Genomic DNA, 17,284 nt, shown 5'->3' with positions numbered 1-17,284 from the left:
AAAAATTATTAAGAAAAGCAAAACCAGCAGCATCTCTCACCCACAAGATTGACCTCCATCCTCCCAAGACTGAACCTGAATGAGCCTCAACTAGTTTGGCTCTAAGAGTCTAAAGAACTGACTCTGATGAAATTCAAAACACAAGAAGCACTCAAAGAGCCTGTCATCCTAAACTCTTCTCCAAGGTACACACAAGCACCCCCCGCAGATCACCGCCTTAGGAGCTATTTATATAGCTCATCCTCTGCCTCCAGCCCACCTCAAAGTGTCAGGTAACACAAACTGAGCTCCCTGGCTTACGACTTACAATCTTGCATGAAAAGTTTATGGCCTCTGAAATTGGCATTCTTGAGCAGTTTCCAAGAGAAAATACAGGCATCTCTATAGTGGAGCAGATAGTAAAGAACTCGCCTGCCAATGCAGGAGGCATTAGAGATGCGGATTTTATCCAGGGGTTGGGGAGATTCCCTGGAGGAGGGCATGGCAACTTACTCCAGTATTCTTGCCTGAAGAATCCCATGGACAGAGGGGCCTCGTGGGCTACAGTCCACTGGGTCGCAATGAGTCGGACACGACTGAAGTGACTTGGCACGCACGCAATATATTCAATTAGATTTGTGAGAACTTTAGTTCTGGGTCTGCAATGCAACGATTAAGAACAAAGAACTGGATATTGAAGATTCCCTGTAGCATCTCCCTGGATTCGTGTCCTACCATTTACCACCCAAATAACCTCCAGCAAGTTACTTAAATTTTCTGTGGCAGGTTCCATCTGGAAAATGAAAATATTAATAGGATTAGAATCCTGCCACACAAGATTCTCTTGAGGATTCAAATCAGTTAATACATATCAAGGGTTCAGAACAGTGCCTGCCATATAGCAAGCACCCTTCCAGGGTGGTCTAATATTATTATTGTTGTCATTGTTGCTGCTGCAATAAATTTATACTGAGCGCCTAGGTCCCAAAGGTTACGAATCTAAGATAAAAAAAAAGGTGCTACTATTATCCTGCAAGGATCATATATTACCAAATATGGGGACATAGAAGGATGAGACCTTGCAGGTGCTCCCAGTTCAAAGAAACACCTTTCTTGGCTTTTAGGCTGAATGCTACATACAGAACCGTGAGTCACAGATGGTGAAGGCCCAAGATTGAGAAATCAAAAGCTCTGGACAAACCCCAAAAGGGCAGACTTGTGAAAATCATGGGGGTATGTACCACCATGCCCTTCCCTTGTTCACCTTTCACCTTAAAATCAACAAATTTCCCCAAATGGTGCCCAGTCTCTCATAAAACTTGGGCTGTTAGACAAGTTCTTCAAGTTCTGCAGATAATTTTATTAAAACACACCCCTAAAATACTGAAAGACCTAGTCATGCTTTTTCCAACTTGGCCCTCTTCCACAGAGGACACATCTGTGGTCCCCCACCATCAGCGTCCCTGTGACAGAGAGACATTCCTCATAAAGGAAGGTCTCACATGGGGCAGAGTTCTGATCCATAGAGACAGGGTTTGCAAGACACAATTCTGAGAAGCAGGGATCCCCAGGGTTTCTGACACACTGCAAATCACATAAAGGAAGGCTGATGTATGATTTTCAAGCCGGTTTTATGAAAAGAACAATTACAAATCCCTAAGTGTGCGAAGACAAAATTGTAAATACTTGCTAAAATCCCTGGAGCTGTCTCATATTATTTATTATGATTCTTCCTGGCACCTCAAAAGTGGGCTCACAGAGCCCCTGATTAATTTACACACCATCAGTGGGGTTCACAGATGGTGAGACCCTCACATGAAAAGACTGAGAGCCTTGGCCGAAATCCTAACAACGTGTAAATAAATACAGCTTGGAAGGACCCAGAATGTTATTCAGTCACAAGCTGTATTGCTACCACTAGGGCTGAGGCAGGACCAAGCGAATACCCGGGGTAAAATCAAAAGTCAGTGGATTGAGTCATGAAGAAGCAGGCTCCAATTCTAAGGTCAAGGTTTTCAATGCCTTCCTTTTCAAGGGAGTCACCTGCACTCAAATTAATTCTCATAAGGGCTTATAAGGACTCAGTGGGTGACAGATCCATCTAATGTGAACAAAGAAGGAATTAAGAGATCTTCTCAAAGTTGCACATTTGCTTTTTGAAAGGCTTCTGGCAGTTTTGATATGTCTCTTAAAGAAAGTAGATCCTAATTTAGGCCACATACATCAGTTCTTTTAAAGACCTAGAGTTTTGATTGAAAGTGAGGATCATTTTAACAGTGCTAACTGAACAAATGAGAACAGAGAATGAGAATGATTATTACCCTAGAATATGCCAAATTTTAACAAAATAATTATAATTTTTAGTACCTGCAATAAAATTTTTTTGTTAACTTTTATATGATCTTTTATATCTTCATGGTGATACTCAACCGCAGAATTTACTTCTAATGAAAACTGATTTTAACATTTGGTACTCAGCCAAAATGTATATTAGATTCATTTCCAAGATTATACAGAAAACTTGCAGCATGGTGAAGCTACATGAAGTATAAAGGAAATGTATCTGAGGATCATGTGAAGGATGCAATTTTACTAAATTCCCAATAAATAATCCTCAGCTCAGGAGGAAAAAAAAAAAGGCCTAGAGTTTACTCCAGAACAATCCAGGGTATTTTTGAAGCATACAGCTATACTGTTTTTAATGTATCTGACGGTTTAGAGCTTTTTTATTTATATTTTAGATGTTTTTACACTTGTGTACAAATCTTATACCAAGTATAATATATTCAAAATTTTTAAAAAAGAAATGGGAGTCTGTCGATTGAAAATGTAGTCCTACTGACATCCAATGGTCTTCCTGATATTGAGACGACAAAACCAGACAGTGAAAGAAGGAAGCCACTCAGACCCTAGAATTACCTTCTTTTATAAATAAAAGTTCACATGAGGCACTCTCTTTACTGAGTCAGCTAAAAGGATTCAAAATTAGAAAGAGCCAAAACTCAGTTTTGAAACACTCTTCCTGTTTATAGTGAATATATTCCCCAAATGCAGAGAGGAATTAGATTTTAATGAAAGTCTCTACTAGCATGTTCTTGCTCAATAGCATTTTGGCAAAACTAGGTTAACTCTTTCTAAAATTCAGTTCTGACACAATGATCAACCAGATGGGGACAAGCTACTGTTCTTAAGATACAATCAGCTTTATTTTCCATCTTATAATCATATCTTACTTTAGTTCTATTTTGTAGACACTAACAGAATTCAATGGGAACAACTGAAACAGAGACAGACTTTATTTTGGGGGGGCTTCAAAATCACTGCAGATAGTGACTACAGCCATGAAATTAAAAGGCACTTGCTCCTTGGAAGAAAAGCTATGACAAACCTAGACAGCATATTAAAAAGCAGAGTCATCACTTTGCAGACAAAGATCCATCTAGTCAAACCTATGGTTTTTCCAGTAGTCATGTATGGATGTGAGAGTTGGACTATAAAGAAAGCTGAGTGCCAAGGAACTGATGCTTTTGAACTGTGGTGTTGGAGAAGACTCAAGAGTCCCTTAGACTCCAAGGAGATCCAACCAGTCCATCCTAAAGGAGATCCGTCCTGAATATTTATTGGAAGGACTGATGCTAAAGCTGAAGCTCCAATACTCTGGCCACCTGATGGGAAGAACTGACTCATTGAAAAAGACCCTGACGCTGGGAAAGATTGAAGGCAGGAGGAAAAGGGGATGACAAAGGATAACATGGTTGGATGGCATCACCAACTCGACAGACATGAGTTTGAGCAAGCTCCGGGAGATGCTGATGGACAGGGAAGCCTAGCATGCTGCAGTCCATGGGGTTACAAAGAGTCGGACACGACTGAGTGACTGAACTGAACTAAACAGATTTCACCATGTCTTCTACACTTAAGCCAGCAGTGCTCCAAGTGTGGTTTCCAGAACCACAGCAGCAGTATCATCTGAGAATATGTTTTTTTTTTGTTTTTTTTTTTTTAAGGAAAGGGATCTATTCTTTAAGTTATAATTTTATTTCTTTATTTATATTTGGCTGTGCTTGGTCTTCCGGAGAAGGCAATGGCACCCCACTCTAGTACTCTTGCCTGGAAAATCCCATGGATGAAGGAGCCTGGTAGGCTGCAGTCCATGGGGTCGCTAAGAGTCAGACACGACTGAGCGACTTCACTTCCACTTTTCACTTTTATGCACTGGAGAAGGAAATGGCAACCCACTCCAGTGTTCTTGCCTGGAGAAGCCAAGGGACAGGGGAGCCTGGTGGGCTGCTGTCTCTGGGGTCGCACAGAGTCGGACACAACTGAAGTGACTTAGCAGTAGCAGCAGCAGTACTTGGTCTTCATTGCTGCACTGGCTTTTCTCTAGCTGCGACAAGCTGGGGCTATTCTCTAGGTGCATGGGCGTCTCACTGCAGTGGATTCTCTTGTTTCAGAGCAGGGGCTCTAGGGCACATGAGCTTCAGCAGTTGCAGCTCCTGGGCTCTATAGCACAGGCTCAGTAGCTGTGGCGCAAGGGCATAACTGCCCCGCGGCATGTGGGATCTTCCCAGATCAGGGATTGAACTCCTGTCTCCTTCAATGGCAGGCGGAGTCTTTCCCACCAAGCCACCAGGGAAGTCCTGGGAACTTGTTAAAAATGAAAATGCTTGAGCCTCCATGGGAAACGTGTTGCTGTTGTTCAGTGGCTCAGTCATGTCCGACTCTTTGCAACTCCATGGACTGCAGTACTCGAGGCTCTCCTGCCCATCACCAATGCCCGGAGCTTGCTCAAACTCATATCCATCGAGTTGATGATGCCATCCAACCATCTCATCCTCTGTCGTCCCCTTCTCCTGCCCCAAATCATTCCCCACATCAAGGTCTTTTCTAATGAGTTGGAAAAGAGTTTGCCACATCAGGTGCAAAGTATTGGAGCTTCAGCTTCAGCAGCAGTCCTTCTAATGAATATTCAGGACTGATTTCCTTTAGGATTGACGGCTTTGATCAATTCTTCAGCGCTCAGCTTTCTTTATGGTCCCACTCTCACATCCATACATGACCACTGGAAAAACCATAGCTTTGACTAGATGGACCTTTGTCAGCAAAGTAATGTCTACACTTTTTAATATGCTGTCTAGGTTGGTCACAGCTTTTCTTCCAAGAAGCAAGTGTCTTTTAATTTCATGGCTGCAGTTACCATCTACAGTGATTTTGGAGCCCAAGAAAATAAAGTCTGTCACTATTTCCATTGTTTCCCCATCTATTTGCCATGAAGTGATGGGACTAGATGCCATGATCTTAGTTTTCTGAATGTTGAGTTTTAAGCCGGCTTTTTCACTTTCCTCTTTCACCTTCATCAAGAGGCTCTTGAGTTCTTCTTTGCTTTCTGTCATAAGGATTGTCCACTGGAGAAGGGAATGGCAAACCACTTCAGCATTCTTGACTTGAGAACCCCATGAACAATATGAAAAGACAAAAAGATACGACACTGAAAGATGGACTCCCCAGGTCAGTAGATGCCCAATATGCTACTGAGAAGAGAGGAGAAATGGCTCCAGAAGGAATGAAGAGGCTGAGCCGAAGTGAAAACAATGCCCAGTTGTGGATGTGTCTGGTGGTGAAAGTAAAGTCGGATGCTGTAAAAAACAATATTGCACAAGAACCTGGAATGTTATGCCCATGAATCAAGGTAAATTGGAAGCAGTCAAACAGGAGATGGCAAGAGTGAACATCAACATTTTAGGGATCAGTAAACTAAAATGGGCCGGAACAGGCAAATTTAATTCAGATGACCATTATATCTACCACTGTGGGCAAGAATCCCTTAGAAGAAATGGAGTAGCCCTAATAGTCAACAAGCGTCCAAAATGCAGTCAGATCAGATCAGTCGCTCAGTCGTGTCCGACTCTTTGCGACCCCATGAATCACAGCACACCAGGCCTCCCTGTCCATCACCAACTCCTGGAGTTCACAGAGACTCACGTCCATAGAGTCAGTGATGCCATCCAGCCATCTCATCCTCTGTTGTCCCCTTCTCCTCCTGCCCCCAATCCCTCCCAGCATCAGAGTCTTTTCCAATGAGTCAACTCTTCGCATGAGATGGCCAAAGTACTGGAGTTTCAGCTTTAGCATCATTCCTTCCAAAGAAATCCCAGGGCTGATCTCCTTCAGAATGGACTGGTTGGATCTCCTTGCAGTCCAAGGGACTCTCAAGAGTCTTCTCCAACACCACAGTTCAAAAGCATCAATTCTTCGGTGCTCAGCCTTCTTCACAGTCCAACTCTCACATCCATACATGACCACAGGAAAAACCATAGCCTTGACTACTTTGTTGGCAAAGTAATGTCTCTGCTTTTGAATATGCTATCTAGGCTGGTCATAACTTTCCTTCCAAGGAGTAAGTGTCTTTTAATTTCATGGCTGCAGTCACTATCTGTAGTGATTTTGGAGCCCCCAAAAATAAAGTCTGACACTGTTTCCACTGTTTCCCCATCTATTTCCCATGAAGTGGTGGGACTGGATGCCATGATCTTCATTTTCTGAATGTTGAGCTTTAAGCCAACTTTTTCACTCTCCACTTTCACTTTCATCAAGAGGCTTTTGAGTTCCTCTTCACTTTCTGCCATAAGGGTGGTGTCATCTGCATATCTGAGGTTATTGATATTTCTCCTGGCAATCTTGATTCCAGTTTGTGCTTCTTCCAGTCCAGCGTTTCTCATTATGTACTCTGCATATAAGTTAAATAAACAGGGTGACAATATACAGCCTTGACGAACTCCTTTTCCTATTTGGAACCAGTCTGTTGTTCCATGTCCACTTCTAACTGTTGCTTCCTGACCTGCATACAAATTTCTGAAGAGGCAAATCAGGTGGTCTGGTATTCCCATCTCTTTCAGAATTTTCCACAGTTTATTGTGATCCACACAGTCAAAGGCTTTAGCATAGTCAATAAAGCAGAAATAGATGTTTTTCTGGAACTCTCTTGCTTTTTCTATGATCCAGCGGATGTTGGCAATTTGATCTCAGGTTCCTCTGCCTTTTCTAAAACCAGCTTGAACATCAGGAAGCTCACAGTTCACATATTGCTGAAGCCTGGCTTGGAGAATTTTGAGCATTACTTTACTAGCGTGTGAGATGAGTGCAATTGTGCGGTAGTTTGAGCATCCTTTGGCATTGCCTTTCTTTGGGATTGGAATGAAAACTGACCTTTTCCAGTCCTGTGGCCACTGCTGAGTTTTCCAAATTTGCTGGCATATTGAGTGCAGCACTTTCACAGCATCATCTTTCAGGATTTGAAATAGCTCAACTGGAATTCCATCACCTCCACTAGCTTTGTTCATAGTGATGCTTTCTAAGGCCCACTTGACTGCACATTCCAGGATGTCTGGCTCTAGGTCAGTGATCACACCATTGTGATTATCTGGGTCGTGAAGATCTTTTTTGTACAGTTCTTCTGTATATTCTTGCCATCTCTTCTTAATATCTTCTGCTTCTGTTAGGTCCATACCATTTCTCTCCTTTATCCAGCTCATCTTTGCATGAAATGTTCCTTTGGTATCCCTGATTTTCTTGAAGAGATCCCTAGTCTTTCCCATTCTGTTGTTTTCCTCTATTTCTTTGCATTGATCGCTGAAGAAGGCTTTCTTATCTCTTCTTGCTATTCTTTGGAACTCTGCATTCAGATGCTTATATCTTTCCTTTTCTCCTTTGCTTTTCACTTCTCTTCTTTTCACAGCTATTTGTAAGGCCTCCCCAGACAGCCATTTTGCTTTTTTGCATTTCTTTTCTATGGGAATGGTCTTGATCCCTGTCTCCTGTACAATGTCACGAACCTCATTCCATAGTTCATCAGGCACTCTATCTATCAGATCTAAGCCCTTAAATCTATTTCTCACTTCCACTGTATAATCATAAGGGATTTGATTTAGGTCATACCTGAATGGTCTAGTGGTTTTCTCTACTTTCTTCAATTTAAGTCTGAATTTGGCAATAAGGAGTTCATGGTCTGAGCCACAGTCAGCTCCTGGTCTTGTTTTTGCTGAGTGTATAGAGCTTCTCCATCTTTGGCTGCAAAGAATATAATCAATCTGATTTCGGTGTTGACCATCTGGTGATGTCCATGTGTAGAGTCTTCTCTTGTGTTGTTGGAAGAGGGTGTTTGTTATGACCAGTCATTTTCTTGGCAAAACTCTATTGGTCTTTGCCCTGCTTCATTCCCTATTCCAAAGCCAAACTTGCCTGTTATTCCTTGACTTCCTACTTTTGCATTCTAATCCCCTATAATGAGAAGGACATAATTTTTTGGTGTTAGTTCTAGAAGGTCTTGTAGGTCTTCATAGAACCGTTCAACTTCAGCTTCTTCAGTATTAATGGTTGGGGCATAGACTTGGATTACTGTGATATTACTTGGATGCAATCTCAAAAATGACAGAATGATCTCTGTTCATTTCCAAAGCAAACTATTCACTATCACAGTAATCCAAGTCTATACCCCAACCAGTAATGCCGAAGAAGCTGAAGTTGAACGGTTCTATGAAGACCTACAAGACCTTCTAGAACTAACACCAAAAAATTATGTCCTTCTCATTATAGGGGATTAGAATGCAAAAGTAGGAAGTCAAGGAATAACAGGCAAGTTTGGCCTTGGAGTACAAAATGAAGCAGGGCAAAGGCTAACAGAGTTTTGTTAAGAGAACGCACTGATCACAGTAAACGCTGGAAACCTACTGAATCAGAAACGCTAGGGGCAGGGCGGTCTTGGGTTTAACAAGGTGATTCTGACTCACACGCAAGTTCGGGTACCACTGTTTCAGGCCATGGAAACCCCCTTGTATGTGTCATTCAAACAGCCCCTAGGCTTCAGCAGGGTGGTGGTCCTAAGGATGTCTCAGACATGTCACCACCCTACTCACCCACGTCCATCACCCTCCTTGCAAATGGCAGAAACTCAGACTGTCCCCTTGCTTAGATGTCTCTGAAAGTCTCAAAATTGGTCGCCTCTCATAGGCCACCTCTGCTCCAGCTGCTACTCCACATCTCTGTGAGACGACGGAAGTCGCATGGGCCACCATCACTCTGCACTGACTCTGTATGCTACTCAGATACCGAGCACAGTGGTCCTCTACCCATGGGCCACCATCACACCCCACCCTGAGCTCAAAAGTCGTTTTTTTGAGTGTGCTAAGTTGCTCAGTCGTGTTTGACCCTTTGCAGCTCCCTGGACCATAGCCGGACATGCTCCTCTGTCCATGGAATCTCCAAGCAAGAATACTGGAGTGGGTTGCCATGCCCTCCCTCCAGGGGATCTTCCTGACCCAGGGATCGAACCCGCATCTCTTATGTCTCCCTCACTGGCAGGCACATTCTTTACCATTAGTGCCACCTGGAACTGCTCACTCCAACCTGTAGTCACACCTCTGCCCGCTCCATCTCTGAGAGCCTCGCTGCTGTCTATGGGCCAGAGGAGACACCCACCCTCACCAGGCCTCCTTCTCCAGCCGGGGCTCCCCTGCTAGCTATCTCCCACTGAAAATAATAAACCAGGTCCCAGAAGCCAAGAGGGCCAGCTGGGGGAAGGTGAAGAGGTAGGAAGATTTTTCTTTTGTTTTAAAGCAGGATTAACAAAGGCTAGTGATTCCTATGAGACAAAAAAGGAGATCCAAGTTTTCTCCAGCCCTACACAAGCACAAGAAATGAGGAACATCCTGTCCTGGGAATTGACTGAAGCAGAGTCTTCAGAGTCACAGAAAGGAACACTGAGGGTGTAGGCGTGCATACGTGTACACAGGGGAGACAGAGAGAAAACATGAAACAGAGAGAGAGGAGACGGCCTGGGGCTCTTCCCTGGTGGTCCAATGGCTAAGACTCAGAGCTCCCAATGCTGGGGGCTCGGGTTTGATCCCTGGGGAACTAGATATCGTATGTTTGCAAGGAAGATGGAATATCATGCTGCGACTAAGATCTGGAGCAGCCAAACAAATAAATAATTTGTAAATGCAAAAATAAATAAATAATAAATAAATGTTACCTCTTTGGAGAGAAGAAAGAAACAGATGTAGTCCAAATGAGTTCTCCCTGTAGTGGCAGGCAGAAAAGTTACCAGATGGTCTCCTGTGTCTGGTGGTAACTTACACAAAAAGCAGGAAAGCAGCAGGAGCAGAGAAGAGTAAGAATCATCTCACCCCTGAGAGATGGTACCAAGATCCCCTGGAAAACTTTAAGCCCCAAACAAAAACAAAACCCAGGTAAGTATACAGGTCTCAAAATGAGTGTGCTCTGGACACAGAGCTGGGCAGTCCTACAGCCTGGGGGCTGTTTCAAACCATTTCCTGCCCCGGCAACACAGTGATGGCTCCCAACTGCAAAAGCTCCTCCCACCCCATAATTTCAAATATGTTCAAGAGGAAAACAGCATCCCACCGAAAACGAAAACTCTAAGTAATCTAAGAGCTAAGGGGAGAGGAAACTTGTGAAGGACAGGCAGGCCTGGCATGCTGCAGTCCATGGGGTCACAAAGAGTCGGCACGACTGAGTGACTGAACGCAACAAGAAGAGAGGGGCAAGGAGGAGCTATGAGTTGAACTGAAAATAGTACATGTCAAATGCAAGGTGATGTGTTTATCTGTCTAGATAAAGGTGGATAAAGAACAAAGATCAGCAACTTTCTATAAGAAAACAGGATGGAAATCTCTCAAGCTTTGGGGCCCATTTCTTCCATCAATTCTGCCATAAAAAGCGCACATGCAGCCACTGAAATAAAGGAATGGGCATGGCCATGTTCCAATAAATTGAATTTATGAAAACATGTAGTAGTTCAGATTTGGTCTGCCAAGTATCAAGTGTACGTATGTACATATGGAATGCAGAATTGGGCAGCATTAAAAAGTGTGTTTCATCTGCCCCTTTTAAAAAACAAGATGATGATCAAGACCATAATATTCCTTCCTCAGATAGTCCTGTGTTTGGCTGGTACAACTTGCCCTCATACACTAAGCCGTGCCCTTCATTTGCACACTCATCATTCTCCCTTGCATCAAGCCTTCATTCCTGTGCCCCTGAGAAAAGTGTGCACATGTTCAGTTATGTCCAACTCTTTTGTGACCCCCATGAACTGTATGTAGCCCACCAGTTCCCCCTGTCCATGGGATTCTCCAGGCAAGAATACTGGAGTGGGTAGCCATTTCCTCCTCCAAGGGATCTTCCCCACCCAGGGATCGAACCTATGTCTGCTGCATTGCAGGCGGCCCTCGAGAAAGGGATATTATAAAACAGATTATCATCCTGCTTCTTCAAAATAAGCTGATGAAATGTACTGTCTGGAACTGGCAAGTCCCCTCATCACACATGCTTACACTTGACGCCAGGTCCAGAGCTCGTTTTCAGGGAAGGCATGGGCAAAAAAAGCGACGGACCTGGCACCATCTCCCTCCACAAGGTTCCCACCTCTAAATGCAGTGGAGACTGAATCCGAAGTCATGAGCTTGACTCAGCCGCCCCCCCTGCCCCCGCAACACCAGCTGCGGTTACGTCACCTGCCTAAGGTCAACATCTGGAAATCCACAGAAGGACCCTGGTGGGATGGATGGAAGCAGGGCTCAGGAAGCCGTCTTCCAAGTTCATGGGGACTGCAAACAAAACACTGGACAGATGGCAAGCCCTAAAACAAGAGCTCTGATCTGGCTCCTCACCTCCACCCTTCAACCCACATCAGCTACCTCCTCTCCAGAGCAAAGGTCCCAGGAGCCCAGGCACAAGAGAGAAAATTCCAGAGCCACAAAGGAAAAACTCTGACATGCCTCAAAAATGGTCAGGATTCATTTGCTTGGTAACATTAGGAGGTGTGATCTGAGAATCCCAAGGTCCAGGCTCCCTACTTCATATGGATTTCCTTAGCAGCCAGGGGAGCCGCTGAGTGTCCATACGAAAAGCAAAAATCGACCGCCGATGTACACATGTGTGGCTCAGATGGTTTTCATCACACTTAAAAGAGAAGCTGCCCTTTTTCTCAAATCCAACAGTGAAGAAGCCCGAGGACATGAAAAGGTCTCAGAATGAATCACCCACACATGGGAAACGCTTCCTAACAGGACCAGTTATGGGTGGACAGAGGTGGGGAGAAACAGCTCTTCCTATGTGTCCAGAAGAAGCATCTTCGGGACACACAGCCTAAAAGACCAGCCCAGGTCAGCCGGGGACCCTCCCCCACCTCCTCCTGTCTCTCGTCCAACTTGATGACTTCCAGAAGTAGGATATAAAACGTCTCTGCGGCAGGAAGCAACACCACGCAGAACAATACAAGCCTCCGAAGGACAGGTGTCCTCGCAGTTGGACCTGAACCACAGAAAAGAGAAATTCTCTCTTCTCTTGCCACCAGTGCAGATGGATGGGATCCGAGGATCATTTCCTCAGCAGGCAAAAGCCCAGGGAAGAGGAACTGGGAAAGGTCACGTCCAAACAAATCTATCAACCGGACTGAGAGGCCCCGGAGTGTGCAAGCGGACATGCACACCGCCCGCGAAAGGAGGAGAGAGTGAACCCTGACATGCAGGGGCCATCTCCTCCAGGCAGCCTTCCTGCAAGGGGCCCCGAGAAAGCCCGACATGGTCAGCTGGTTCGACAGACAGCTCCATGAAGGCAGGAAGCCGCAAGAAGAGGTGTAGCCCCCATGAGACAGGCAGTGTCCTGGGTGACCCTGCCAGCCACGAGTGACTCCCTCCACCCGTGAAACTAAAACTCACGTGAAATTAACACATGATACGAAACACGTGGGAGAGCCTCAGTGCTACAAGGTCTTTCTGACCCTTCGGTCCCCAAAGAAAGAGAATCCTGCTTCATCGAAGACACCTCCTTATAACGCGCTTCTGAATAAGCAGAAGGCTGGGAACTGTTAGTAAAGTTTGCTAGAATTTATGCCATATTACAGTTACTGATTATCATATTAACACCAGTACTAATATTTGTGGTTGTTGCTGAAGCATGCGTTCCTCCCAGAGATGATCACTCACTCATGGCTAAGCAAACCCATTGAGTTGGTCAACAAATAACTTTCGAAGCACATTGGTCGGTGCTGGGGGCTCGGGAGGCAGGCGGGGGCTGCGGCGGGTGCGTAGGTAGGGCAGTGAGGAGTGAAGACGGGGAGTTAGTGTTTAATGGGGTTAGAGTCTCAGTTTCGGAAGGCGAAAAATTCGGGAGACGGATGATGGCGAGAGCGGCACAACGATGCAAATGTACTTAGTGCCGCCAAACTGTACAATTAAATCTGGTTAAAGTAGTATGTGTTTATTATGTGACTTTTACCACAATAAAAAAATATATTTTAAAATCACTTACTGCAATCGTATCCATTGAAGATATTTTCTCAAAGTCCACACACCTGTGTGTAAAAATTGGAATTTATCCTGGTCGGTACCCCTACACCCTCCCCTCTGTAGAGATCTCTTGAGGAGCTGCCCCCTTCACACCCAGATTTTAAGCTATGACACCCCCACCCTCCTGTCAACCTGCTCACCCTCAGTCTGTGGCCCAACAAACCCCCCTCCCCCACACCAGCCCTGGGGTTTTCCTTTCCTGCCCTCACCTGCAAGCGAGATGAAGAGGAGCTGTGTGACTCTGGACCAGTGGCTTCTCCTCTCTGAGCCTCAGTTTGCTCCTCTGCACAGTGGGAGCAGTGGAGATGTGCGGGTCAAGGATGGCCGCGGAAGAGGGCAGGCCAGGACTTGGCCCCATTCACAAGGTTCCAGTTCTGATATTGAAAATCACATATCCACCCACATATGACAGGACTTCCCTGTAGCTCAGATGGTAAAGAATCTGCCTACAAAGCAGGAGATCCAGGTTCAATCCCTGGGTCAGGAAGATCCTCTGGAGAATGGCATGGCAATCCACAGCAGTATTCTTGCCTGGAGAATCCAATGGACAGAGGACCCTGGCAGGCTACAGTCCGTAGGGTCACAAAGAGTTGGACACAACTGAGTCACTAACACTATTACCCACGTGTTATACTGAACTCCAAGCCACTGCTTACTCCAGCAGTGAGTGAAAGTCGCTCAGTCATGTCCGACTCTTTGGGAGCCCATGGACTGTCCATGGAATTCTCTAGGCCAGAATATTGGAGTGGGTGGCCTTTCCCTTCTCCAGGAGATCTTCCCAACCGACCCAGGGATCAAACCCAGGTCTCCCGCATTGCAGGCGGATTCTTTACCATCTGAGCCACAAGGGACTCCGGCGGTACATTTTGTCAATAAACAGTCACTGACAGGTAAAAAAAAAGTTTCTAATCCAGGAATGAGGAATGTGGGTGATCAGTTATTAATGCTAGAAACCAATGTAGCTAGAATGCACCACCCTGCCCGCTCCCAGGTTGCTTTTCTTGGTACCAAGACCTTTCTTCTTCCATCACACGGGGCAATGATGGGACTGCCATAGCCTCTTCTGGGTTAGACATTCTCAGTGTTTCCTCCATGTTCTCCACCTTGCTTTCCTTTCAAGGGCTCTGTGACTCGTTTTACTGCCCATGGAAGGGAATGCAGTCTCTTGAGCTCCTGAGTGATTTACAGAGAATGTCAGCCTCTGTTTTTGGCCATGACCAACAGGATGCTGTCTTCACATCGCCTCTCCCATCCATCCTGTCCATGTCTGGCCCTTGGCCACCGCCCAGGCCAAGCTCACCTCCCACCGAGCTCCTAACAAGCCTCCATGTCATTCAGACCTTCAATGGCCAACCAGCCTTCCCAACGATACTCAAGGGATTTCTCTACAAGAGAGATGATGAGTGTCATTCTCCTCTCCTGAGTGACTTGCTGGAGGTTTTTATTTTCTGCTAGTACTATTCAAACTCCTTGAAAGTGAGAGTGAAAGTCACTCAGTCATGTCCAACTCTTTGCCACCCCACGGACTATACAGTCCATGGAATTCTCTAGGCCAGAATACTGCAGTAGGTAGTCATTCCCTTCTCTAGGGAATCTTCCCAACCCAGGGATCAAATCCAGGTCTCCCACATTGCAGGCAGATTCTTTACCAGCTGAGCCACCAGGGAAGCCCAAGAATACTGGAGTGAGTAGCCTATCCCTTCTCCAGTAGATCTTCCCAACCCAGGAATCAAACCGGGGTCTCCTGCATTGCAGACAGATTCTTTACCAACTGAACGATGAGGGAAGCCCTCGCCATCTTTAAAAGGCCTCCACAACACGATGCCCCTCTGAACTTTCCCTTTCCCCCTCCACATTGGCCCCCACAAACCCTGTCCACCAACCTCACAGGACAAGTCCCCCCTGCCACTGAGGCCTGTAGCTCACGTCCCATCACTGCCCTGGCGCTGTACCCCTCAACCCTTGCTCATCTTCTACTCACCCCCCAGTATCCACATCAAGGGCTGTGCCTCCCACAAAGGGATCTTTAGTCCCCAGACAAAAGGGGCCCCTGCTCAGGGCTTCTGCCCCACTTTGCTTATGCTTTGATGCAGATTCATTATGTTACAATAACTGATCATCACGTTCATCTTCTCTGGCAGATTATAAACTCCTTGAAGCAGGGATCATCCCCAGCAGGCACAGCACCCATTCTGCTGCTTCACACACAGTAAAAGAGCAACGGATACCGGCCAAGATCGGAAATGCAATTAAAACACTGGGGAAGGGACTTCCCTGGCAGTCCAGTGGTTAAGACTCCATGCTCGCAATACATGGGACACAGATTTGATCCCTGGCTGGAGAACTAAGATTCCACATGCTACACAGCACAATCAAAAAAATGTTTTCAAAAAAAAACTTTTTTACACACTGGGAAGAACAGGGAGTCTAAATGCACCCTCCCCTTCACCTTGGAACCTGATCAGACCCACTGTAAACAGCTGCTTGGAGCAGTAAGGATTTTCTTAGCCATCCGCCAGCCCCTGGGATTCATAAAGCAATGTTCTCATTTGATTTGACACCTGGACTCCTGAACCAAGGAGTACTAACCTTCTATGGGTTTGCGAGGCTTAGAGATTTTCCATAAAGCCGAGATAAACTCAGGGATTTATTAAATACGTGTCTCACCACCAGCCATCACTAATTAGTTAAATTCCTACAAGCGGACTTAACAGCCTGAGTGGGTCTCGCAACTGAAACTGGAGAGCTCTCCGGACACTACTGGAACTTGGGGGACTGTTTGGCGACAGCTGGTAGTGGCCTCCGAAGTGAAACATTAAACATTAAATATGACCCAAGCAAAGGCTCCGATCAGGGGCTGAATCGCCACAACAGATTGAAATTGTGGAATGGCCTGAAACCCAAGAATGAAACAGGAACGGTCTCTAAAAGAGACTCTGCCAAAACATGCAAGATAGCCTCCTGCCATCGAGGAGGCCGGGAACAGGCGCATCCGTGCCAGAACCCACACAGGTCGGTCCACCTCCAGTCCCTGTGGACAGCCTGCAACACTCTCAGCCACACTCTACCTACAGAGTCAGGGATGCAGGGGACACACTCGCGATGGTTTTCAATGGGCTCACCTGGGATAACAGTCACACTGAAAAGGAGATGCAATAGACCCACATCCGCAGGGCTGGAGGGCACCCCATGTGGTTACTAGGGGACAAGGGCTCCAAGCAGAGAGAACAGCCAGGATGAGGGCTTTGAGGCAGGGGTTTGCCTGGCATGTCTAAGCCATAGCCAGAGTGAAGAAGCTATGGGAGAACCACAGAGGGAGAGGGTAGCTCCTGCCAGGCCCTGAAACCACTGCTAACACTTTGGTTTTGATGCCTTGTGGGTGGAGGGGTCGGGCTGCTGAAAAGCACAGGAAGGTTTTGAGCAGAGCATCTGACCTAACAGCTGCCCTCTGGGTACTATGTAGGGGCAGATGCTGGTGGCTCAGTGGTAGAGAATCCACCTGCAATGCAGGAGACATAGGAGACGCAGGTTCGACTCCTGGGTAGGGAAGATCCCTTGGAGAAGGAAATGGCAACCCACTCCAGTGTTCTTGACTGGAGAATCCCATGGACAGAGGAAGCAGACAGGCTACAGTCCCAAGAATTGCCTGAGAGTCGCTAAGAGTCAGACACGACTGAGCATGCATGCTAAGGTGGGAGGGCAGAGAGGCCAGTTCTAGAAAGGTCTCCACAGCATCCTTGCATGGACCACAGCTGTCATCTTGAGTGAGGGGTTTTGCACCGGCTACCAACATGGATTTAGGGACAGCCAGGGGTGTCCCCCTCACCCACCCCAGCGGCTTCAGACAGGAGCACCAGAACGGCCCTGGTGAGGGAGAGCGCGAGACTGTGGATGAAAGGAGAGGTCCCCGCAGCCCTTTCGGCATCACAGGGCAGCTC

At 46.2% G+C, this 17,284-nt stretch overlaps 1 protein-coding gene across 2 annotated transcripts in view; it reads right to left on the bottom strand.

Moving 5' to 3' along the window:
* TIAM1 (TIAM Rac1 associated GEF 1) overlaps positions 1–17,284 on the bottom strand; it is a 466,629-nt gene that overhangs the window by 292,084 nt on the left and 157,261 nt on the right. The gene's annotated exons all lie outside the window — the stretch shown is intronic.

This window comes from Bos javanicus, chromosome 1 (assembly GCF_032452875.1).
Source record: "Bos javanicus breed banteng chromosome 1, ARS-OSU_banteng_1.0, whole genome shotgun sequence".
Classification (NCBI taxonomy): Eukaryota; Metazoa; Chordata; class Mammalia; order Artiodactyla; family Bovidae; genus Bos; species Bos javanicus.
This window is presented reverse-complemented; position numbering and strand designations above follow the sequence as displayed.